This window comes from Mauremys reevesii, linkage group 14 (assembly GCF_016161935.1).
Source record: "Mauremys reevesii isolate NIE-2019 linkage group 14, ASM1616193v1, whole genome shotgun sequence".
In the NCBI taxonomy this organism is placed as follows: Eukaryota; Metazoa; Chordata; order Testudines; family Geoemydidae; genus Mauremys; species Mauremys reevesii.
The window spans coordinates 430,460-450,480 of record NC_052636.1 but is presented as its reverse complement, the minus strand read 5'-3'; the positions used below and the strand labels follow the sequence as shown (position 1 = coordinate 450,480).

General features: G+C 49.6%; 1 protein-coding gene and 1 non-coding gene across 2 annotated transcripts in view; one reads left to right on the top strand and one right to left on the bottom strand.

Moving 5' to 3' along the window:
* LOC120381809 (zinc finger protein 850-like) overlaps positions 1–20,021 on the top strand; it is a 288,805-nt gene that overhangs the window by 58,100 nt on the left and 210,684 nt on the right. The gene's annotated exons all lie outside the window — the stretch shown is intronic.
* Positions 16,135–16,216, bottom strand: TRNAR-CCU. The gene has a single exon. It is a non-coding gene; the product is annotated as a tRNA-Arg (tRNA).

The window sequence follows — 20,021 nt, the reverse complement described above, 5'->3', positions numbered from 1 at the left end:
GAGCCGGGCTTCTGCCGATCCGGATTGATGCTCCGATGGTGACAAGACGAGACCCGGAGTCCTCCTGCAAGACACCTCACATTTATAGCAGCTTCCCTCTTATGCAAATCTAGACCAGATTCAAAATCTGGGTCTGTGTCCATTGGTCTGTGTTCATTGGTCTTTGTGCTGCTTTTTTCTGGGTGTTGTCCCAGTGCTGCTCACAGAGGGTGTTTTCTAAAGAAGGTGCTGGCTTCTAACCCCTGAGGCCGTCAATATGTCTGCCCTTCTTTGTGGGGCCCACTTGACAAGTTGTATTGTCCTTTGCTCTGGCTCCCATTCCCTCTGCAACTGTTGTCGCTGTCTGGAGGTGGGTGTCTTCCAAGCCTCACTCAGTCACACCTCATTCAGTCAAGAGGGCAATTGATTACAGAGTGGGGGGAAGAGCTTATTCTACTTCTAGCAAACAGGCACGTGTTTCTTTTACTGTAACTATACTATCCTTAGGGGCTATAACATTAGATACAAAGTTTTCTACCAATTTTCTATATAGGGATCTAATACAAAGTTGTATGAAAACAGAGAGGCCCAATGCCAAGTAAAATAGAGAGGCCCAATGCCAAGTCATATGAAATACAAAATAACATCATGCAAGATACCATGTCATAAAGATACTTAATACAAAATAACACAATGCAACGTCATAAAGATTTATAGAGATAGTTAATACAGAGATTTCTCTACATTGTCCCCCTTTTGACCTCTCAAGAACAATTCTTGAGTGGTCACCATGTAAAATCTCTGTTTCAAAGCTCTGTATTGGGTCATGATTTCAGAATGTGGTTTTAATTTGGAATACGTCTGTTTTATCCAGCAGCACCTGCAGAGCATTAGAACTAACAGAACCGTTAGGGTTACTAATAGAACAATGATGGGATGGAAAATTATATTTAGGACTGCTGGCCTGGTGGGTGACCAACCTTTAAACACAACGTACCAGTGGTGGATACTTAACTGTTTTGCCTGTTCAGCCTCCCTGAGTATTTCTCCTCCCTCATGGAGGATAGCCAAACTTCTGGTTTGGATTTTCTCTCGAGTGGATTTTGTTAGTTCACTAATTTGTTTGTTATGGTAGGGCACAGGTGATCTGTTGTAAACAAACCAAACAATTATAACCAGGTGAATATAACTAAAACCATTACAACTGACTAAACACCAGATAGAACCTAAACACACATCCAAACAATTATAGTTATAATTGGGAGTACAATACAACATAAGATGAGGCCCAAGTTTGATGCTGCAATAGCCATCACACAATAAAAGTTCCTGAGGTCAGGACTTCCTTAAGACTTAAGAGGTTTTTGGGGACCTGAAAGATGGGGCCCTACAATTATGGGCCAAGGTTTTACAGGTTATGGGGGCCCAAGGACTTGGGGAAGCAGAACCAGAGAGCACAGAGGAAAATGTGGAATTAACAATACAAGCAAATGCAACTAACAATACAAATGTATTAATAACAAAAATGAACAACAAAATGACTATTAGAGAACCTAACAAAAAATAAACCTGGTGCACTGGGGACCAAAGTCTTTTGGACACAACTGGTGATTGATAAGTTGGATGGACATGGGGGAAGTAGAGAGAGGATAAGACATTTGCTGTGTCTAGTATAGTATATATATATATATATATTTTTTTTTCCTGGACCCAATGCTAGCACAGGACACCACTAGAGACAGACACAGAATATGAAACAGAGAGAACATGCAACACAGAACACTGAACACAGACTTTGTCGCGACACTATAACCATGGTATTTTATAACTTTTCAGCTGGTACCAGCTCTTCTGATGTTCTGGTTGAAGAGCCTGAAAGACAGAAGCTTAGACATAAATTAGCACAGTGCTTCCACATGGCAGACCCTGCTTAGTCTCTGCCACTGTGTGTTTGGTACTTGGGGCTGCACAAATGCTAATTAAGTGGTGCAAAAAAAAATTCATTTTAAAATTCCCAGCCACTTTGCCATGGCATTCTGGCCCTGGGAGGAGGAATCTACCCAAATATTCCCCTTCCCACTCTCCAGAGGGGTCCCAAAAACCTGCCCCTTTTGGGGTCTCAAATGCTTTTAATTTTGATGTTACTGCTGCTGTAAGATGTGAGAGTGCTGTTTTAACTCTCTGTACCCAACCTTAAGGGCACTTAACTGGGTTTGGGTACTACATACATTTTTATTTCTCTGCTTTTGCAGCAGAGGCTTGTAAATCTTGATGCAGTTTTTTGTTTTGTGTTGACATTTTCCCAACAGTTGTGAACAACCAACCACAACAAAAAAAACAACAACAAAAACCAAACATAAATATTAAGCACTATAACCCCTAATTCCTAAAAGAGCAGCTTACAATGGTTGTTTCACATATTTTCTTCCCATGTTTCCCGGGGGTCCCAAGCCTCTTTTTCCCAATGTGCCATTACTTTTCAATTTTCTACCCCTTTTTCCAGTTGGGATAGTTTTTCTTTTAGAGATATTTTCTCCTCTTTACAGGCTGCTAGGCGGAGGTAGCTGTCATTACAAGCCTCCTACAGCAGCCAGATCCCTGCAGCATCTCTGTCTGCTGCATTTGGGGGTTTACATATGAGGATATATTGGGCCAATCTATCCTCTAGGTCCGAAATCGTATGGACATCAGCTAACACTTGATCAGACCAAGGGCTGTGTCCAAATTTTTGCAAAATTTGTTCAAAAGGGGGAACATCTTTTACAAACGCCAATTTTTCAGTCCCCTCTCTAGGAGCCTTCTTAAAAGACTGCTTCCCTTTAAACATTTCCTAGTATACCCAACCTCCTATTGGGATTACAACAGCGATGCTTATCCTCTTTATTAATACCTCGTAGTATACCCAACCGCTTATTGGGACTAAAACAGCAATGCTTATCCTCTTCGCCTGGAGCAAGAAATTTAATTCTTCTCCCTTCTTTTCTACTGCCGGCACTCTACCGACCGGGGGAGCGAGAAAGCTACTTCTCCTCCTCTCTATACCCGGCCTCCTACCACCGGGGCTGTGCACACCTTAATGATCGATCAACTTTTCAATACTCAATATCAAAGTTTGTTTCTTTACTTAATAAATGCTCGTGGTACCTTTCCCCCTTTCGCAATTCTCCACCAAAACGTTGTACTCAAAGTACTATACAGGATCTTTTCAGGGGGATTAAGGCAAAACACCACATTTATTAGTAATACAGGTATCAATTAATACTCTATGATATGCATATGAGATATATATCACAGTCATGCATTCACAGACACACACACACACTCCGTCTTGCTGCTGTTACCAACTAGTTGCTCCCCTTAACTGCACTGGGCAGGTGAGTTAGATGGGGGAGGGTGGAGCCGGGCTTCTGCCGATCCGGATCGATGCTCCGATGGTGACAAGACGAGACCCGGGGTCCTCCTGCAAGACACCTCATGTTTATAGCAGCTTCCCTCTTATGCAAATCCAGACCAGATTCAAAATCTGGGTCTGTGTCCGTTGGTCTGTGTCCGTTGGTCTTTGTGCTGCTTTTCTCTGGGTGTTGTCCCAGTGCTGCTCACAGAGGGTGTTTTCTAAAGCAGGTGCTGGCTTCTAATCCCTGAGGCCGTCAATATGTCTGCGCTTCTTTGTGGGGCCCACTTGACAAGTTGTATTGTCCTTTGCTCTGGCTCCCATTCCCTCTGCAACTGTTGTCGCTGTCTGGAGGTGGGGGTCTTCCAAGCCTCACTCATTCACACCTCATTCAGTCAAGAGGGCAATTGGGTACAGAGTGGGGGGAAGATCTTATTCTACTTCTAGCAAACAGGCACGTGTTTCTTTTACTGTAACTATACTATCCTTAGGGGCTATAGCATTTGATACAAAGTTTTCTACCAATTTTCTATATAGGGATCTAATACAACGTTGTATGAAAATAGAGAGGCCCAATGCCAAGTCACATCATGCAAGATGCAATGTCATAAAGATACTTAATACAGAAAGATATTTAATACAAAATAACACAATGCAACGTCATAAAGATTTATAGAGGTAGTTAATACAGAGATTTCTCTACAGCTGAGGCCTTAGGGAGCTGGGTTAGAAGCCACCGGGTGTTTCTGTGGAGGTTTGATTCTTGCCAGCTAGGCAAGGCCGGTGTGTGGTGTCTCCATGGCTGCACTTTCAGTGATGCAGGTTTCTCTCTCCCGTTGTTCCAGGGTCATCCTACTAGATTGCCAGCTGCTTTTCAACTGCAGTGTGGAGACTGTGTGTGTGTGTGGGGAGAGACAGTGTGTGTGTGTGTTGGGGAACAGTGAGTGTGTTGAGGTAGGTAGGAGCGGATCATTCCGGGGTGAGCTGCAGACGGTTCGCAACGGTTCGCACGAACCGTTTGCTAAAATTAGACGCCGGACAGAGAACCCGCTTGCTAAAGTTCTCTGTCCAGCGTCTAATTTTAGCAAACGGTTCGCGCGAACCGTTGCGAATTCTGCCTCCACCTCCTGCCAGGAAGCTCCTCCCTGCTTCTCCTCCCCCACGGCTTCCCGCGAATCAGCTGTTCGCGCGGGAAGCCTGGGAGGGCTGAGAAGCAGGCAGGCTTCCCCGGCCCAGGAAGACAACGCTGAGGTAGGAAACTGGGGCAGGGGGGCGTGTGCCCGGCCGGTCCTGGCTGCGGCCCGTTCCGCCTCCCGGCCGCGACCCTGCCCGGCCCCCGGCCCCGGCCCCGGGTCCCCGCCCGACCCTCCCTGGCCGCGTCCCCCCGCCCCGCGTTCCCGGCCGCGACCCTGCCCGGCCACCCGGCCCCCCCCGTCCCCGGGTCCCCGCCCGACCCTCCCTGGCCGCGCCGCGTTCCCGGCCGCGACCCTGCCCGGCCCCCCACCCCGTCCCGGGTCTCTGCCCGACCCTCACCGGCTGCGGCATGGCCCGCGTCCCGACCCCTGAACCCCTCCCGGCCGCCCGGCTCGGCCGCAACCCCGGCCCTGCCGTGCCCCCACCTACCGGGATGCTCGGCTCCGGACACGGCCCCCCACCTCCAGCCCGGCCTGGCCCCGTGGCTTCAGCCGCCCCTGCTGTTTTGCCAGGGGGCCGGGCCCCGGCTGCCCGGCTCCAGCTCTGGCCGCAGCCCTCCCTGGCTCCACCCGGCCAGCCACCTGGCTCTGGCCGCTGGGCTCCCGCCGCATCCTCCGGCTCCGGCCGCGCGACTCCTGTCCCGGCCCAGCCACGTCCAGTCAGCGCGGTAAGGGGGCAGGGAGGGGGTGTTGGAGAGAGGGCAGGGGAGTTTGGGGGTGGGGGAGTCAGAGGGCAGGGAACAGGGGGATTGAATGGGGGCAAGGGTCCCGGGGAGCAGTCAGGAAAGAGCAGGGTTGGATGAGGTGGTGGGGGCACTCAGGGACAGAGAGAAGGGGTAATTGTATGGGGTAGGGGTTCTGGGGGGCCATTGAGAATGAGAGGAGGGGTTGGGTGGGGCGGCAAGGGGCAGTCAGGGGACAGGGAAGGGGGGGATGGGTCAGGGGTCTCGGAGTGTGTGTGTCAAGGAACATGAGGGGTTGGATGGGGCATGACCCTCCCCTCGGAGGGGGGTGGGAAAGGAGGGAACCCGTTGTTAAAATTTTGGAGGGAGGAGGGAACCCGTTGTTAAAAATTTGGCAGCTCATCACTGGGATCATTATTATCCCTACTCGAAAGAGGGAGAAGCTAAGTCTGAGAAAGGAGAATTGACTTGTCTTAGGTCACACGCCCAGGCAGGGGCAGAGTTGGGAATAGGACCCAAGAGCCCCGATTTTCAAACTAACCATCGGATCTTGAATTTCAGACATTGAATGACCTGAGTAAAGTGCTCTCAGATGAGCTCCAGACCAACAGTGCATAGGAATTATTCAGCAAGTATTTGAGGAGAACTGCAACGTTAGAGAGAATCATGAACTGCTCAGAGACCATTAATGCAGAGAAGCAGCAAAATTCATCAAACATAGAACTGGTTCTGACTTATTTCCTTGGTCTTAAAAGAGAACAACAAGGACCTGAGTCTCCTCCCTGTCAATAACCCCCTGCTCAGCCAATCAGGGTAGAGACTGAGGACGGGAGGCTGAGGGTTCTCACCAGAGAGCCCAAAGGATGGCCCAGGTCACTGGTGGGGATCACTGCCCGAGCATTAGTTCAGCCCCACTTTTTTGGGTGGACCTCCCACACTGGGAGCTGCAGAGCCCTCCCCCGCCACACACACACACACACACACACACACACACACACACACACACCTACCTCTCCTAATGTTGGGAGGGGAACAGGAGAAAGAACAAAAGAAGCAAGAGACGAAGAGAAAGGAGGGAGGGAGGGAGGAAAAGGTGAAACAAAAAGGACAAACCCTAATGTGCCGCCTAATAGAGCTGCTGGAAGAAAAGATCGTAGGTCTAGAGTTGCAGGTAGAAACCCTGGTAGAGTTTAGAAGGGGGTTTGAGCAGCTGATGGAGCAAAGGCAAGCAGTGGCAAAAGGGGAATGCCCAGGGGTACAGGGGGAAGCAGGGGCTAAGGCCAGTGAGGGGGGACTGCCAGACGAGGAATATGGGCGGTGGAAGCATGTGACCATGAGAAGCAGGCAGAGGAAAAGGAGAGCCAGTGAAGGAGAAAGAGAGCTAAGGAACAGGTTTGAAGGTTTGGGGAATGAGGAAGTGGTACAGCAGGTGGTAGCTGACGGTGGGAGGGCGAGGAAAAAGAGAAGAGCAGATAGTCCGATAGAAAGAGGGGAGGAGTCGATGGAGGCAGCACCAGCTTTGGGCCCGGGGAGGATGCAGGATGGCTTAAGGGGAACCACAAGTGATGATAGGAATGGAAGGAGCTTCGAACCGGGGGGACGGAGGATAGGATAGCGGACCGCACTGTCCCCAGGCAAAGGCAGGTCTATGTGATTGCGGATTCCATACTGAGAAGGTTGGACAGGCCTGTGATCAGGGCCGATCCGGAGAACAGAAGGGTGTGCTGTCTACCGGGCGCTAAAATACGGGATGTGGACCTGAGGTTGAAAACGATCCTAAAAGGAGCAGGTAAGAACCCGTTGGTCATCCTTCATGTGGGAACGAATGACACGGCTAGATTCTCGCTGGAGAGAATCAAGGGAGACTATGCCAGGTTGGGTAAGACACTCAAGGAAACTGAGGCTCAGGTGATCTTCAGTGAGATTCTACCTGTCCCTAGGGAAGGGCGTCAAAGGGGTGACAGGATTGTGATGATAAATAGTTGGCTGAGGGAGTGGTGCTATAAGGAGGGCTTTGGGAGGCTTTCGGGGACAGAGAACTGTTCTCACGGGATGGGCTCCACCTGAGTAGGGAAGGAAATAGACTTCTAGGAGGGAGGCTGGCTCAACTGATTAAAAGAGCTTTAAACTAGAAATTGGGGGGAGATGGTTGGGAGAGGTCCAGGTACTCTCCACGCCAAATTTATACATTGAGAGGGAGGACAACAGGACAAGAACAAAAATAGTCAGAGAGGGGGGGTTAGGCATAAGGAAGAGGGGGGAGATGGATACTAGACCGATAGGACATACTGGTGGTACTGTGTCCCTAACAAATTGGGTAAAAAAGATGAGAGGAGCCAAACAGCAAAAATTAGGATGTTTGTTCACCAATGCGAGAAGCTTAGGTAACAAAATGGAGGAACTTGAGCTCCTGGTCCGAGAATTGAAACCGGATATCGTAGGAATAACCGAAACATGGTGGAACGGTAGCCATGACTGGAGTACAGGTATGGAAGGGTATGTGCTGTTTAGGAAAGACCGAAAGAAAGGTAAAGGCGGGGGAGTAGCATTGTATGTCAATAATGAGGTGAAATGTAACGAAATAACTAGTAATGGAATGGACAATACGGAGTCTGTTTGGGCAATGGTCACATTGGGGAAGAAAACTACTAGAGCCTCCCCTGGGATAGTGATTGGGGTGTGCTATCGACCGCCGGGATCTAGCCTGGATATGGATAGAGAACTCTTTAATGTTTTTAAGGAGGTTAATACTAATAGGAACTGTATGATCATGGGAGACTTTAACTTCCCGGATATAGATTGGGGAACAAATGCTAGTAATAATAATAGGGCTCAGCTTTTCCTAGACGTGATAGCTGATGAATTCCTTCATCAAGTAGTTGCTGAACCGACGAGGGGGGATGCCATTTTAGATTTGGTTTTGGTGAGTAGTGAGGACCTTGTTGAGGAAATGGTTGTAGGGGACAACCTTGGCTCGAGTGATCATGAGCTAATTCGGTTCAAAATAAATGGAAGGATAAACAAAATTGCATCTGAGACTAAGGTTTATGATTTCAAAAGGGCTAACTTTACTAAATTAAGGCAACTAGTTAGGGAAGTGGATTGGACTAACATATTTAGAGATCTAAAGGCGGAAGACGCCTGGGATTATTTCAGGTTGAAGTTGCAGGAGCTGTCAGAGGCCTGTATCCCGAGAAAGGGAAAACGGTTCGTAAGTAGCAGTTTTAGACCGAGCTGGATGAGAAAGCGTCTCAGAGGGGTGATTAAGAAAAAACAGAAAGCGTACAAGGAGTGGAAGATGGGAGGGATCAGCAAGGAAACCTACCTTATTGAGGTCAGAGGGTGTAGGGATGCAGTGAGAAAGGCCAAAAGCCGGGTAGAGATGGACCTTGCGAAGGGAATTAAAACCAATAGTAAAAGGTTTTTTAGCCATATAAATAGGAAGAAAACCAAGAAAGAAGAAGTGGGACAGCTTAAAACTGTAAACGGGGTGGAGATTAAGGATAAGCTAGGCATGGCACAATATCTAAACAAATATTTTGCCTCGGTCTTTAATGAGGCTAATGAAGGGCTTAGGAATAGTGGCAGAGTGACTGATGGGAATGAGGGTGCGGGATTGGAAATTACAGTATCCGAGGTAGAAGCCAAACTTGAATAGCTTAACGGTAGTAAATCAGGCGGCCCGGATAATCTTCATCCTAGAATATTAAAGGAATTGGCGAGTGAAATTGCAAGCCCGTTAGCGATAATTTTTAATGAATCTCTAAACTCGGGGGTTGTACCGTTTGACTGGAGATTAGCTAATATAGTTCCTATTTTCAAGAAGGGGAAAAAAAGTGACCCGGGTAACTACAGGCCTGTTAGTTTAACATCTGTAGTATGTAAAGTCATGGAAAAAATATTAAAGGAGAGAGTAGTTACGGACCTTGAGGTCAATGGCGATTGGGACAAATTACAACATGGTTTTACGAAAGGTAGATCGTGCCAAACCAACCTGATCTCCTTCTTTGAGACAGTAACAGACTTTTTAGACAAGGGAAATGCGGTGGATCTAATATATCTTGATTTCAGTAAGGCGTTTGATATGGTACCACATGAAGAATTACTGGTTAAATTGGAAAAGATGGGGATCGAAATGAAAATCCAGAGATGGATAAGGAACTGGTTAAAGGGGAGACTGCAGTGGGTCGTATTGAAAGGTGATCTGTTGGGTTGGAGGGAGGTTACCAGTGAAGTTCCTCAAGGTTCGGTTTTGGGTCTAATCTTATTCAATCTATTTATCACTGACCTTGGAACCAAAAGTAGGAGTGGGCTGATAAAGTTTGCGGATGACACGAAGTTGGGAGGTATTGCAAATTCGGAGAAGGATCGGGATATCGTCCAGGGAGATTTGGATGACCTTGTAAACTGGAGTATTAGTAATAACATGAAATTCAATAGTGAGAAGTGTAAGGTCATGCATTTAGGGATGACTAACAGGAATTTTAGTTATAAGCTGGGGACACACCAGTTGGAAGTAACGGAAGAGGAGAAGGACCTCAGAGTCCTGGTTGATCGCAGGATGACTATGAGTCGGCAATGTGATGTGGCCGTTAAAAACGCTATTGTGGTCTTGGGATGCATTAGGCGAGGTATTTCTAGTAGAGATAAGGAGGTGCTAGTCCCATTATACAAGGCATTGGTGAGACCTCATTTGGAGTATTGTGTGCAGTTTTGGTCTCCCATGTTTAAGAAGGATGAATTCAAGCTGGAACGGGTACAAAGAAGGGCCACTAGAATGATCCGAGGAATGGAGGGCCTGTCGTATGAAAGGAGACTTGAGGAGCTCAGTTTGTTTTCCTTAACCAAAAGAAGGTTGAGAGGAGATATGATTGCTCTCTTTAAATATATCAGAGGGATAAATACCAGGGAGGGAGAGGAATTATTTCAGCTCAGTACTAATGTGGACACGAGAACAAATGTATATAAATTGGCAGTCGGGAAGTTTAGGCTTGAAATTAGATGAAGGTTTCTAACCATCAGGGGAGTGAAATTCTGGAACAGCCTACCAAGGGAAACAGTGGGGGCGAAGGACCTCTCTGGCTTTAAGATTAAGCTGGATAAGTTTATGGAGGGAATGGTTTGATAGGATAACGTGATTTAGTCAATAGGTCAATAACGTGCCACCACTGGTAATTAGTACCGAGGGTCAATGTTGGGATATTGAAAGTCTTTTTCCTGAGTGTCTGGCTGGAGAGTCTTGCCCGCATGCTCGGGGTTCAGCTGATCGCCATATTTGGGGTCGGGAAGGAATTTTCCTCCAGGGTAGATTGGCAGTGGCCCTGGAGGTTTTTCGCCTTCCTCCGCAGCATGGGGCAGGGGTCGCTTGCTGAAGGATTATCTGCTACTTGAAGTCTTTAAATCAGGATTTGGGGACTTCAACAGCTGAGTCAAGGGAGAGAATTATTTCAGGACTGGGTGGGTCAGCTTTTGTGGCCTGCATCTTGCGGGAGGTCAGACTAGATGATCATGATGATCCCTTCTGATCTTAGGTTCTATGATTCTATGATTCTATGATGATAAAACAGGCTAGGCAGAACTGACACCAACTTGTCTGGGGTGTTTCCTGGAAGCAGAGCACAAGTTTGAAATCTGGACAGAATAGAGCCAATATTTATAACGTCAACTACAAAAATGATACACATCTAGAGATGGCATCATTATAATCAGCCAATCAGAACCTCTCCATAGACCCCTTACACGACAACCTTTCTACAATATTGTCTGCAAATATAGAACAGCGGTCACAATGGTGATCTATACAGTTACAGATTATGTCAGTAACGTCACAGGAGGTGACATGGCATCAGTGAGACTGATACTGGAATAGCCTCCAGTTTTGGTGTCCTCATTTGAAAAAGATGTTGTGAAAATGGAGCTGGGGCAGCAAAGAGCCACCAAATGTCCTGAGGGCTGGAGAAAAATGCCTTCTAGTGAGCTATTGAAAGAGCTCAACCTGTCCAGCTTATCAAAAGAAGATTGAAAGGTGACTTCATTGAAGTGTTGAAGTGCCTTAATGGAGAGAAAAGATTGGGTATTAAAGGGCCCTTGAATTGAGCAGAGAAAGGCCTAACAAGACCCAATGTCTGGAAGGTGAAAAGAGACAAATTCATATTACAACTAAGGCACAAAGATTCAACAGCGAGGATGATTGACCACAGGAACAAGCTACCAAGGAAAGTGATGGATTCTCCATCTCCTGATGTCATTTCATGAAGACTAGATGCCTTTCTGGAATGTGTTTGCCCCCAAAGTAGCTCTTGTGTCATACAGGAGGCCTGTGATATGCAGGGGGTCAGATTAGATGCTCTAATGGTCTCTTCTGGGCATAAAGTCGACTAATTTCTGAAAAACTGAGTGTAGCATTGAGAGCAGCATCTGATGTTTTCCTGTCTAGCCAGCTTGCTGCCTAGAACGAACGCTCCTTGAGTGGGGTGATCCACAGGGAGTAGCTCAAACCTCCAAAGTGCCTGGCCAGGGGCAGGACATTAGCCCAGAAAGGGAGGGGTGTGGCAGTGACATCACAAAGGCCTTTTGCAGGACCTCAGCCTATTGGTCCAAGGTGGTGGGGAGGTGGTGACCTCACAGAGAGATGCTGACATCAGCCAGGCAGGACAGGGGCGAGGGGCCAGGGAAACCTCAGAGACCCCTGTGGCTTTGCTTCAGCAAGTCTCCTTCTCCAGGTCTCTCTTTGAGGACTGAGAGAGTATTCGGGTTCACGGATGTGAGCGCCAGGAGGAACCTCTTTCGAGTTTTCTCCTTCCCTTGTAGTGATTTTACTAGAAAACAGCCGTCCCTGTTTAGAAGGTAAGAGCCTCCTGGAGGTTTGAAACCTGTTCAGTCTGATCCATCTGGTGACAGTTGAATTCTAGGCTGGAAAACACGAGCTTAAGGAGGCAGAAGTTTATTGCGCACCTGGGATTTTGTCCCTCAGAATCACTGGGGACATTAGGGTTTGTCCTTTTTGTTTCCCCTTTTTCTCCATCCATCCCTTCCTCCTTTCTCTTCATTTCTTGCTTCTTTTGTCCTTTCTCCTGTTCCCCTCCCAACACCAGGAGGGGTGTGTGTGTGTGCGTGTGTGCGTGTGTTGCGGGGCAGTGCTCTGCAGCTCCCACTGTGGGAGGTCCACCCAAAAATGTGGGGCTGAACTAGTGCTCGGGCAGTGATCCCCACCAGTGACCTGGGCCATCCTTTGGGCTCTCTGGTGAGAACCCTCAGCCTCCCGTCCTCAGTCTCTACCCTGATTGGCTGAGCAGGGGGTTATTGACAGGGAGGAGACTCAGATCCTTGTTGTTCTCTTTTAAGACCAAGGAAATAAGTCAGAACCAGTTCTATGTTTGATGAATTTTGCTGCTTCTCTGCATTAATGGTCTCTGTGCAGTTCATGATTCTCTCTAACATTGCAGTTCTCCTCAAATACTTGCTGAATAATTCCTGTGCACTGTTGGTCTGGAGCTCATCTGAGAGCACTTTATTCAGATCATTCAATGTCTGAAATTCAAGATCCGATGGTTAGTTTGAAAATCAGGGCTCTTGGGTCCTATTCCCAACTCTGCCACTGACTGGCTGTGTAACCTAAGACAAGTCAATTGTCCTTTCTCAGCCTCAGCTTCCTCTTTCAAGTAGGGATAATAATGATCTGCTCCTACCTAGCTCAACACACTCACTCTTCCCCAGCACACACACTGTCTCTCCCCACATACAAACAGTCTCTACCCCGCCATGCACACTGCAGTTGAAAAGCAGCTGGTAATCTAGTAAGATGCCCATGGAACGGTGGGATAGAGAAACCTGCATCATGTGATGCTGTACCAGCCCGTGAGGCATTGCAAACCCTTCCCAAAACACCCTGCAGCCAGTTGCACAGTGGGATAGTTACCCACAGTGCACTGCTCTCTGTTGCCATCCGAGAACTGCTAGCATGGATGTGCTCTGGTGACACAAGGGGCATAGGGAGGACATTCAATAGCTGTTTTAACTAAACACTTTAACTAAAGCAGCAATGCCGGGGGGTTGGTGGCTCCTTTCTTTCCTCACCCTGGAGTAAACTCAGCTTTTTATTCCATTTTTGATGTTTCATGGAATAACAACAGACGACCGAAGAAAGACGTGGACAGGGTGGGTCTCGGGGGAGGGGCAGAGAGTTTCGAGCGGTGGGCAGAGCAGGTCTCGGAGGTGGGGGCAGTGGGCAGGGCAGGTCTCAGGGGAGAGGGACAGAGGTGTGGGTGGTGGGCAGGGTGAGTTGCAGGGATGGGTCAGAGAGGTGGCGGTGGCGGCTGGTGGGCAGACCTTGTGGTAGCGGGTGGAGAGGCACGAGCAGGAGGCAGGAAGGCCTTGGGGGAGGAGAGGAGCGAGCGAGAGGTGGATCAGCCGTCCTCAGCCAAAGAGGAAGAGCGAGGGTGGGAAGTGGCCAAACAGGAGCAAGGGGGGAGCACAGGTGAGGCCTCAGAGAGAGGAGAAGGGGGGGCAGTGCCATGGTCTGGGCACCAATGGGCCCCCCACTTCTAGGGAGCTTCCAGCGCTCACACCCAGCCTCCCCAAATGCAAGAGCCATGGGCCACCTATTCTCTTCATCTTCACTAACCAAGCCCCTCCCCAAGCTATGTTGATGGGAGAAGCCCTCCTGTTGGCACAGCGCTATCTGCACCGGGGTTAGGCTGATATAACTGCATTGCTTAGGGAGGTAAATTTTTTACACCCCTGAGTAATGTAGTTACACCGATCTAATTTTGTAGTGTAGACCTGTCCAAAGAACCTTGGGAGTAAAACTTCCCCTGCTCCTCTGCTTTACTGAATCCAAACACCAGCAAAGCTTGTCAGGCCCAGATGGAGGTTGGCAGAGAGTCAGGTGTGTGCAGACATGATCCCTTCAGCAGCTGTAGGCACCATGGCTTAGCTGGCTAAAACCACTGTTTTGTATACAGGACATCCTGGGTTCAAGTTCCAGTGGTACCTTACTGAGTTGCTTTTGGGGCACCTGGTACTGGCTACTGTCAGAAGACAAGATTCAGAGCTAGATGGACCTTCGGTCTAGCCTAGTGTGGTTTTTCTTATGGTTTAAATTACGCTCACAGGCACTGATGATAGAGTTACTGAAAGTTTGGGAGTTAGGAGCTGATAGGTCAGTGGTCCAGTCCCCTCACAGACGACCCCGTCCCTCTGGGACAGGGTCAGGTCTGAGCTCTCACACCAAATGCTCGTTGTGGCTGCCAGAATCTGTGGGCAGCTCATTTAGTTTATGCCAAGGGTTGAGTCCTGTTTTGTGCACCGTGTCCGAGAATGAAAATCCTAACCTGCCCTTTGAAATAACAAAAGCAGCAGGACGTGTCATTGTCCCCGCCCCAGAGCAGACAGACCAATGGAGAAATGCCATGAGTCCAGGGTAATACTCCCCTGCGGTTTTACCATTTCCACTTGCTAAACCCCCTCCCAACCTTCTGGGCTCCTGGAGCAGGGGACTGAGCCTGAGCCGAGACACGGACACTGCAACTTTACAGCCCAAGCCGCATGACCCTGATTAACGTGACACTGGCCAGTCGTGGGTGTTTCATTGCACTGGAGACGTAGCCTAATGTTATGTCTACACTGCGATTAAAACACCCAGGGCACCTGTCGCAAAGCCCGGGTCAGCTGACTCAGGGTTATGGGGCTTGGGCTGCAAGACTATAAAATTACAGTGCAGACAGATGGGCTTGAGCCCTGTCTCTGAGACCCCACGAGGGGTGAGGGTTTCTGAACCCAGGCTTCAGTGTGAACACAAATATCTGCACCACAGTTTTTAGCCTCTCAGCTTTAGCTTCATGAGCCCACGTCAGATGGTCCAGGCCAGCCATGCTGCCTTCTTCATCCCAGGAGAGATGGACTCTAAGGGTACGTCTCCATTGCAGTGTCAGCCCAGGGGTGGCTCGCTGTGCTCAAAGCAGCACCCTGGAAGCCCCATATTCACCACTCTCATATAATGATGATACGGTTTGTACAAAGTCTGCCTGATGAGGTGTCATTTCAAAAGTCTTGGTCTGTTGAACATTACTATTGTGTTGGATTGTGTGTGTAGCATTGGCTGGGAAGTTTTGCTCTGTGTGTGTGACTGAGATGAGGTTGGGAAATGCCCACCACCAGCCTTTCAGGTGTGACAATGGAGGAGCCAGACTCGCTACTGGCCCATTAAAGGGATCCACACTCCCAAGGACTATCCCAGGAGCCGTGTACAATGCAGACTTCTCCGAGATAGCACAGCGACAATGGACACTGCTTGACTCACATCCTAGCAAAGGTACTTCCTAGCCAGTTGGAAGAAACTATGAAAGGGGGGGGTAGAGACATTATGAGTTGGCCTCTCTCCCCCACAACTCAACAGCTGGAAACACACCTGGATGACAAAACTGATTCAGAAATCAGAAGAGAATAATAATAGTACATTCAAACCAAAGTCCCCAAACAGACTAGTAGTGGTTTTTCAGCAGAAAATTTTCAGTTTGGGGAATTTTGTTTTCTCAGTCAGACTTTGCCAAGGGAAGCAGAGAGAAAATGGTTGAGTTGCCTCCTTCAGAACAGCTTGGCCTAGACACTGGCTCTGGTTCACTGTTGTGGCCTTGCTCAGGTTGTGGGTATTTTAATTATTTGGGGAGGTCCGAGGGTGTTTGGGGGAGATTATGAGGCTGTTCCCTTTTGAGATAAAAACTAAGAAATGCAGGACTAGAGAATTTTTTTAGAAATCTGGGATTTAGACATTTTATTTGAAGCAAGGGGGGGAGGCAGCTGATATTCTGAGAAGGTTTTTGTTTGATCTGTCATTGTACCAAGGGGGGAAGATGGTTGTCTGTAAAGGAGAGTGAAGACTAAATGTATCCAATGAGGATGGGATTTGAACCCATGCATACAAAGCACAATGGATTAGGAGTCCATCACCTTAACCACTCAGCTACCTCATCTGAGCAGCTAAGAGAGGGACAGGAGGAGAAATCTAAGGCCAGCAGAGATAGGGCTACTAAGGAGTTTTTAAATACTAAGCATAAGCAGGGGCTGAATGAGCTCCCCCCTCACATCTAGTGAGGAGCTGGGGGAAGACTTCAGGAACAGGCCGTGTTTGCATAGACACCCCTACTCTGCCTAGCTATGCAGCATGAGGGGGCCGCTCCCCCAAAATGACCAGTTGTGGATGGTTGCAAATCACTTTAGCATTGAGTGCAATGAAATGTTATTCTCCTTCCTGTATGAGTGAAGGGCAGCGGAACGTACCTAGGACGTCCTGACGGAGGGGTGGGTGTGTGAGAAATCGCTTTCATTGGACTGCAGAGAAGTGATTGAGGACGTCACCCTAACCCAGTGGTCCCCAAACATTTCACACTGCGCCCTCGTATCCATGGCTGTGGCCCCTCGGAAGCCGCGGTCGAGAACTGGGGCTGGGAGTGGGGCTGGTGCTTGCTGGGGAGAGGGGTGCGGACAGGGGTAAGGGGGTCGAGGCCGGGCTGGGAGCCAGGGGCCAGGCTGAGGGTGGGGTTGGGGAAGAGCTGGGACAGAGTGGGGCTGAGTGGGGCTCCCTCCCCGCCCTCCATGGGGTCTGGCTCAGGCCCTGAGGTGCCCCCATGAAAGTTCCTCTGTGTCCCCCTAGGAGTCACACCCCACATTTTGGGGACCACTGACCCCTACTCGCTAAGCAGGGGCGAGTGATGCCAAAGCCCAGGGAAAGGGAGAACAAGTGCGGGGGCCCCAGCACCGGAACCATGACCCCCCCACTTCTGTCTGTGGCTCCGCCCCCTTCCACCCACGGCCCCACCCACTGTCACCTCTGCTCCACCCCTTCCCCCACTGGCCCCACCCTGTCACTCCGTTACCCCTGCTCCGCTGCGGCCCCGAGACCAGAGAAGCTCTGTGCCTCTGCTGCAGCCCCCGGGCCGTAGCAGGGAGTGGGAGCTCCTCCAGCCCTGGGGCCCCCATGGGGGAGACTTTCCCAGGGGGGCCCATTTGGCCAGGGCCCCTAGTCATGGGCCCCACTGCCCCCTTGGCAACGCAAGGTTTGGGGAGGCTGAGCCCCCCCGAGCCTCCATTACGAGCCGCCCAGGCTACCTCTGCTCAGTGGGTGGCCAGTCTCCCTGTGTCTCTGCTGTTCGTGCTGGGGAGCCCGGCCGGCCTTAGGGGTGGGGCCCCCGGCAGCCGCCCAGGGCTCCAGGGGGTCAAAGGGCACCGTGTGGCCGTGCAAAGGTGCTCAGTGCTCTCCCCTGCCCCAGTGCTCCTCCGTGGCCCCACAGAGGCTGGGGGGGAGCGAGGAGCAACACTATGTGCCCCATGCGTCCTGGTCACTTTCCCCACCTGGGCTGGGCTGTGAGGGGAGCATCAGAATGTTGGTGTCACTAGGCCTGAGTAAACCAAAGTTGTGACTTTGGGCCTGAAGTGAACCAAAGTTCTTACATGCTGTGAACTTTAACCAGCCTAAGATGCTAAGAGACAGCAAGCAAAATGTGTAACTGTCAGCTGTCTCAGCTTGCAGATGCAGGAGCGGCGGGGAGGAGGGGGAGAGGGGGAAGAAAAGTCTACATGCGTCTGTGCTGTGAAGGCCAGAGATAAGCATGCGAATGGGAACTTTTCTAACACGCTGAGATGTAATGTTTAAAGTAACTGCTGTTGGGAAGGGAGGGGTGAGGGGGAAAACCAGACAAAGGCTTACACAAACAAGTGGGGTATAAATGCTGGGACCCCGCCTGCGGGCGGGTGTGCAGGATTTGAGAATGCTTTTTCTCCCTGGCACCTTATTTGGGCTGAAATAAACCTGGTTTTGCTTCTCCACCCTGGTGTGATAATTAGTGCGACGCACACCGGGCAACGGACCCTGCTGTTGCTCCGCCTCGGGCTCTTTGAGCCGGCAACAGTTTTGGTGTCCCTGGGTGGGCTCGAGGCAAAATTGTGCCTTGCCCAGACTCCTCCAATGGCCAGTGGACGATGGTCACAGCCGACGCCCAGCGCGCACCGGTGCCTTTACCGGGGGCCTCAGCAGAGACGCGTCAGGCCGACCTTGGAGGACACAACGGTGCAACGCACTCAGATAGTGGAGAAGCAGTTGCGGGCGACGGTGAGGAACCGATCCTGTGAATAAGGTAGGAACAGTCCAGTGGTATGGACTTTTGCCTGAGGCTGGGAACGCCCAGCCGTTGTAATTCCCACTAGACAAGAGAGTGTCCTATAGTGGGTCAAGGGCAAGCCCATGGTATGGGGCAGGGACAGAGTATAGGCAGGGCACGGTGTACACCCTTAGAATGCATTCTGACGAATTGGAAAGTGTTTGAATCAGATCCATTGACTAAAAGTGAACTGAAAAGATTTTATACAGTAGACTGGCCTCAGTATCAGTTAGAGAGCCAGGAAAGGTGGCCACCAGAAGGATCACTTAATTACAACATGATCCTTCAATTACTTCTGTTTTGTCAGTGAATGGGTAGCTTCTGAAGCTGTTTGTATGTAGAGCTCTTGTAAAAAATCCCCCATCATATGCCCCAGAGCTGCACTGGGAGGAGGACTGTCCGTGGGAATGTCTGTCTCTGTTGGGATCATGCCATTTGAATTTATTGACTGTGCAGCAAGATAAGATGCATCGTGGTAATAGGAAACAATGGCCTTGGTGTGTGTGTGTGTGTGTGTGTGTGTGTGTGTGTGTGTGTGTGTGTGTGTGTGTGTGTGTGTGTGTGTGTGTGTGTGTGTGTGTGTGTGTGTGTGTGTGTATACCAGTGTGAGTGTCCGTTACTGGAAGATGCCCAGAATACCCTGTGAAGCGAATGCTCATGATCAGGAATATTCTAACGCAAGCCCGGTAACTAGTGGATCTTTAGGAGATCCGACCCACGGTGGGCTGACTCGGCCTGGCATCGTCCGGCAAAGAAGCTTCCTGGGTCTAGGAATGTGTGAACCCATCTTCCCTCCCCCCCCTTCCTTTCCGTGTGGGCTACTGACAGTCTGATCATCTCACTGGATGCAATCAGAGTAAGCGGCGCCGTCTCCCAGAGACTAGCCGACGCTCTTTGCTGAAGGGAGGTGTAGGAGAGTCATGGTCATCCCCATTAGTCTCTCCTGTGTGAGTGTCCTGTAGGGAGAGATCCTTAGTTTATGAACCGCTAGCACGGACAGGGCACCCTCTCTGTGTGTATAAGTGGAAAATGGGGGAGGGACAGTCTAAACATTCCACCTCACCCCCTAAGGGTACCCCAGCATAGTATATGTACGTACATTATGGTCCTAAAACCTGCAGGTATTTAGAGAATTGGAATCTTCACATGCGTGAAAATCCATCTAAACAATGCCCATTAGAAGGTATCTTCAATCTAGATAAGATCATATATCTCAGAGGAGCTTTTAATCACCAAAGAAAAGCCTCTGACACAGTGTGAGCAATTTGTCTAGGAACGGGTTAATTTGAAATTCAGCTTGTCCCAGAGATGAAAAGTTGCTTTGTGTTCAAGGTCAAGTACCAGCACAGACTATGCTAAGTGCAAAGAAAAACTGCTTTCAGCCCCAGCTGGTTGTGGAAAAATAGAGACAGAGGCAAACCAAAGGCAATACAAGTTACAGGACTGAGATTGCATTTGCAAAGCTTAACGGTTCAGTGAGATCCAACAGTTTTTGCAACCCCGAAGCCGGACAGGCAGCTGACCTGAACTGGAATCTCTGAAAGAGACGCCGCAGGAGATTCCAGGGTGTAAAAGAACAGCCCTCCCAAGAGCGGAAGCATGTTGGAAATTCTGGACAAGC